The sequence below is a fragment of the Lepidochelys kempii genome, chromosome 9 (genome assembly GCF_965140285.1).
Source record: "Lepidochelys kempii isolate rLepKem1 chromosome 9, rLepKem1.hap1, whole genome shotgun sequence".
Lineage (NCBI taxonomy): Eukaryota > Metazoa > Chordata > Testudines > Cheloniidae > Lepidochelys > Lepidochelys kempii.
Genome location: NC_136388.1, coordinates 77,350,311 through 77,356,607, shown reverse-complemented (window position 1 = coordinate 77,356,607; position 6,297 = coordinate 77,350,311).

The following is a 6,297-nucleotide window of genomic DNA, read 5'->3' as shown; positions in this document are numbered from 1 at the left end:
TTGTATGTGAAGTTATAAACATAAACTGAAATTAGGACTAAAAGTATGTTTTCCAGATAAATGTGGGCAGTGGCCAAACAAGTTCCTCAGAGACAAAGGGCAAACTGACACCTCAGCCAAATGTAAACAAGGTTGATGGACCATTACCTGCTAAGTGGCCATTCTTTGGCAGGAAAGGAGGCAGAGGGAAAAATCTACATCTTAGCAAAGAAACAGCATGGGGTTTCCTTCCACACAGACTGCCTGCCTGTCTCACTGCTGCTAGCTGACAATGTTTTTCAAGAGGGGGACTGAAACTATAAAAAGCAGGACATCCCAAGACACCCTTCGCTCTCCCTGCCCATCACATTCATTGCACCTGAAGAGGCAAAGGAAGCAGCAGCTTTTGGACTCTGGGCGAGGGGTCCTGATCTGAAGAGTTTGGTCAGTAAGACTGCTGAAAGCATTTGGTGGGAAAACTTTGTTTTGAATCTTATATAGTTTGTTAAGTTAGGCACTAGTAAACATTTTATCTGTATTTTTCTTGCAAGCCATTTCTGACTTTTATGCCTCAATACTTGTACTGACTTAAAATCTCTCTTTGTAGCTAAAAAGATAGTTTTATTGTTTTATCTTATCCAAAGTGTTTAAACTGAAGTGTCTTGATAACTGCATTTGGGGTAACAAGTAGTGTGTATATTATTCCCTTAAAGGCATAATGGACTTAATATATTTATACTGTCTAGGAGGGGGCTGGGCACTACAGGACATACGTTTCTGGGGGGGAAATCTGAGACTAAGGCCTTGTCTACACTGCCACTTTACAGCGCTGCAACTTTCTCCCTCAGGGGTGTGAAAAAACACACCCCTGAGCACTGCACATTTCAGCGCTGTAACGTGGCAGTGAAGACAGTGCAACAGTGCTGGGAGCTACTCCCCTCATGGGGGTGGTTTTTTTACAGCGCTGGGAGATTTCTCTCCCAGCGCTGGTGCTGTGACTATACAGCCATGTTAAAGCGCTGCCGCAGCAGCACTTTAATGTTGCTAGTGAAGACACACTGTGACTGTGTGGTAATCTTCAAAACTGGTAAGAGCCAAGGTGTGACTGGCTGGCTGCAGCACATGAAGACCTAACTGGGAGTGACTTACATACTGGAAGCTGTTTGTGAACAGTCCAGGTTGGAGGCTACAGCAGCACAGCATTGTAAAGGGCATGCCAGGTTACACGGAGGACACAGCTGGGTTACAGGGCAAGGATGACACAGCTACTCATTAGTCTGGATTTTACTGGTATGTCACAGTGGCTATGGGGCAGTCACACTAGAAATACTGATTTCATTTCTCAGCCCCTTATTACCAGAAAGATATTGACAAATTGAAGGAAGTTCAGAGAAAAGGAGAAAGGATTAAAAGAGTTACCTATGCTAGACAGATTTAAGTGAAGATGGAGTGGGGATTTAACAGTCTGCAAATATCTGAAAGGTGACAACAGCAAGGAGGGAAATGGACAATATGGTGGTACACAGGACTGCAGCTGGAAGGAAAGGGATGGAATTAATAGCAGGAGAGTTACATCAGGGATATATCTCACTCACAGAAATTTATCAGGGTGTGGAATTGTCTCCTCAGGAAAGGATGGAAAGCCCTTTTACTTGGGATGTTAAAAACTAGTGGAGAAACTATTATTAATTTTACAATAGGTTACAATTCTGCATTGGTGCTTAGAGGAAGGGATAGACTAAATGATCTAATAGCACTTTTCTGTCTCTAACAATCTTGTTATAGTAGAGAAAAAGACTAAAATAACCCTGAAAAAGATCATTGAGCTCCTGGCTATTCTTTGTCATGCTAGGGAGTGGACATGCTGGGGGTGAATTACAACTTGACCCATATTTTGTTTAAAAAGGAAAATAAAAACTCTTCCCCCTCGCTCCCTCACAAAGTTATTGTTGCTAGTGGCTGAATCCTGATATTACCAACCCTGTTGAATGTGCATTTGGTAGATTGAAGGGGTGCTGGAGAAGTCTAATGAGAAGGCTTGATTTCATGGGCTAAATATTCCTATTGATGTTGCTGCATGTTATATCTTACATAATATTTTTGAAGTAAACAGGGAGATGTTACCAGACTGTTGGCTGATTTTGAACAGACACAAGGGCAATTACAAGAGCACAGTGAGGTGCTATACAGCTGAGGAAAGCTTGGGAGCACATTTTAACAGAGCACCATAATTGCATAATGTGCTGCTTTGTGTTATTTGTGTCACATCATGATTAAACTGTAATGTGCTTGTGTATGAACAATAACTGAATTGCCAGCATACTGTATGAATCTTCACAGGGAATACTGGTTTGAGGGGCTGTTTTGTGAATCAATAAATGCATATTATAGATTTTCTACATTTTATAGATCCATGAGATTTTTCTAATGTGATCCCATGCCTCAGGAGCTGGAACTTTAAGAGAAAACCCAAATATCAAGAGAGCTGACAACACTCAGTTTTTTTAAAGTAAGTTTCTAGTCCTTGTGATAATAAAGCACATCTAAAATCTGACCTATGCAGTGATGTCTGCTTGAGTCTGCGAAGTGGGGCTGTCAAGTGATTAAAAAAATTAATTGCATGATTAAGCATGCTGTTAAACAATAATGGAATACCATTTATTTAAATATTTTTGGATGTTTTCTACATTTTCAAAAATATTGATTTCAGTTACAACACAGAATACAAAGTGTACAGTGCTCACTTTATATTTATTTTTATTACAAATATTTGCACTGTAAAAAAAAAAGAAATACTATTTTTCAATTCACCTAACACAAGTACTGTAGTGAAATCTTGTCATGAAAGTTGAACTTACAAAAAACTTACTTATGTACAAAAAAATCTGCATTCAAAAACAAAACAACGTAAAACTTTAGAGCCTACAAGTCCTACTTCTTGTTCAGCCAATCGCTCAAACAAGTTTGTTTACATTTGCAGGAGATAATGCTGCTCGCTTCTTGTTTACAATGTCACCTGAAAGTGAGAACAGGCGTTCGCATGGCACTGTTGTAGCCGACATCGCAAGATATTTATATGCCAGATGCGTGAAAGATTCATATGTTCCTTCATGCTTCAACCACCATTCCAGAGGACACGCATCCATGCTGGTGACAGGTTCTTCTTGATAACGATCCAAAGCAGTGCGGACTGACACATGTTCATTTTCATCATCCGAGTTGGATGCCACCTGCAGAAGGTTGATTTTCTTTTTTGGTAATTCAGGTTCTGTAGTTTCCGCTCAGAGTGTTGTTCTTTTAAGACTTTTGAAAGCATGCTCTATACCTCGTCCGTCTCAGATTTTGGAAGGCACTTCAGATTCTTAAACCTTGGTTCGAGTGCTGTAGCTATCTATAGAAATCTCACATTGGTACTTTCTTTGCGTTTTGTCAGATCTGCTGTGACAGTGTTCTTAAAACAAACAACATGTGCTGGGTCATCATCTGAGATTGCTATAACATGAAATATATGGCAGAATGTGGGTAAAACAAAGCAGGAAACATACAATTCTCCCCCAAGGAGTTCAGTCACTAAGTAATTACAGCATTATTTTTTTAACTAGCACCATCAGCATGGAAGCATGTCCTCTGGAATGGTGGACAAAGCATGAAGGGGCATACAAATGTTAAGCATATCTGGCACGCAAATAGCTTATAATGCTAGTTACAAAAGTGCCATGCGACTGCCTGTTCTTACTTTCAGGTAACATTGTAAATAAGAAGCAGGCAGAATTATCTCCTGTAAATGTAAACAAACTTGCTTCTCTTAGCGATTGGCTGAACAAGAATTAGGACTGGGTGGACTTGTAGGCTCTAAAGTTTTACTTTGTTTTGCTTTTGAGTTCACTTATGTAACAAAAAAATTCTACATTTGTAACTTGCATTTTCACGATAAAGAGATGGCACTACAGTACTTGTATGCGGTAAATTGAAAAATACTATTTATTTTGTTTATCATTTTTACAGTGCAAATATTTGTAATAAAAAATAATAATATTTGTATTCTGTGTTGCAATTGAAATCAACATATTTATTTAAAAATGTAGAAAAACATCCAAAATATTGAATACATTTCAACTGATATTCTATTAAAACTGCGATTAATCACGATTAATTTTTAATCGCAATTACTTTTTTTTAGTTAATCGCGTGAGTTAATTGCGATTAATCATCAGCCCTACTCCAAAGAGCTTGAAACAGTAGCTGTAAGAGAGAGAAAATGTTCCATGAATCTTAATAGCCCCCTCCAACACCACTCCAGCAGCAAACTCTGTTGCAGGAGGGAGAAAATGCATGCTTACCCAGGGACGTTCTCCAGCAAATTCAGGGCATGGGGGCCAAGCTCCACCAATGTTCGGGGCCAGGTCACTCCCCCGGCCCCACCTGCTGGGGGAGCCGTGCTTCTCCCGGCCCCGCCTGCTGCCCCCGCACGCCTCCCTCAGATCGTCCCCGCCTGGGAAGGGGGCGGCTGCCCTGCAGCTCCACGCCGTGCTCCCTTGCCAGCAACTGCTGGCTACAAAAGGGAGTGGCATTGGCAGCAGGCTGAGGCGGTGCCTGTGGAGGGAGGAGGCACACACGTGATGGTAGCCCTCCCTCCCCAGCACCCACCACAGGGGAGGTGAGGGGGCTTCCTAGACCTGAGAGGGGCCGAGTCCCTAGGAATACATGCAGTGACAGTGGTGCAGGGTGAGTGTGCTGCTGGGGGGCAGAGAGGGCTGGAGGGACTGTGGAATCCTTCTCTCTGGCCCCAGCCCCGGGGCAGCCTGCCTGCACCCCAAACTCCTCATCCCCAGTCCTGCCCTACCCCAGAGCATGCACCCCCAGCCAGAACCCTCACCGCTGTGCACCCCAACCTTCTGCCCTGAGCCCCCTCCAGCACCCTGAACCTCTCATCCGCGGCCCCACCTTCATCCCTCACCCCCACACCCCAACCGTCTGCCCTAGCCCTGAGGCCCTTCAGCCCCAGCCAGAGCCCTCATCCACCACACCTCTGCCCTAGCCCTGAGCCCCTCCCGAACCCCCAGCCAGAGCCCTCGTCCCTCCCCACCCATGCCTGCACATTGTGCAATATAGGGAAACTGTTAAATGCTTACTGTTTCCAGTCCATTTTTACATTATTTTAAAAAATATATATTGACTTACAAGGCAGGGTTGGGGGTGGGACTTGGACCCATTCTGGGCACCACCAAAAATTATGCAAACCTGCTGCCCCGTGCTTACCCATGCACATAGATATGTCTTGACTGCTGAGGGTAAGTACTGGCGCCCTCTCTGCTGCTCTCTCTGTCTCTCTCACCGGCTGCTGTCCCTGCAGGTCCTCTGTTGCCACTGCTCCTGGAGGTCAAGTATCAGAGGGGTAGCCATGTTAGTCCGGATCTGTAAAAGCGGCAAAGAGTCCCTTGGCACCTTATAGACTAACAGATGTATTGGAGTATAAGCTTTCGTGGGTGAATACCCACTTCATTGGATGCATCAAAAACTTATGCTCCAATACGTCTGTTAGCCTATAAGGAGCCACAGGACTCTTTGCTCCTACTCCTGGAGGGTTGGCCCCATGATGCTAAATCATGCTGTCTTTCTGCAGTGCTACCAATAAGGGGATCCTTGTCTGCTCTTAACAAAGAGCGTATTTCATCTTTGCTTTATATTTTTATTGCTTTGAGCAGTGTCAACAGGGAAACATTATGCATCCTATGCTTCAGTCCATTTCCCCCTAAGACTTGCTTATTTGGACAAGGTGAGCTGCATCTTTACCTGACATTGACTGTGCTGTAATTCCAAAAGGAAATAAAGTTTGGAGGGGCAGCTACAGCTGTTAGCAGTATTCTTCCAGTCTGTCTTCGTATTACTCAACATCTCTCACAGTGGGAAATTAAAGGTATGGAAAGTCTTTTATGGAAAGTATGTGTGCCTGGTCTATAGGGAAAAACCTTTATAGTGCTGTGAGCCTCTGCCTGTTATTCCTGCCCCTTCATCATGCCTTAGACAGCATCATAATTGAGAGCTCCCTTAGCACCAACATTCCATATTCTGCCACCATTCGTAGTCTGATTTACTATAAGTAGTAAGATGTATATTCTCAGACAAAAATCTCCTGATGATTGAAATAAGGTATCAGTGATTTACTGAAAGAATTTACAATACTGTAATTTGTAATTACCAACATGTCAGCAGGGGGCGCTGAGCAGGGAGTTAGGTCCCTGCTTTTGAGGAGGGACTCCTGGGTTCTAGGCTGTACCCGGTGCTCCTAGGCAGATTCCTCTCCCTTGTATAATGGGG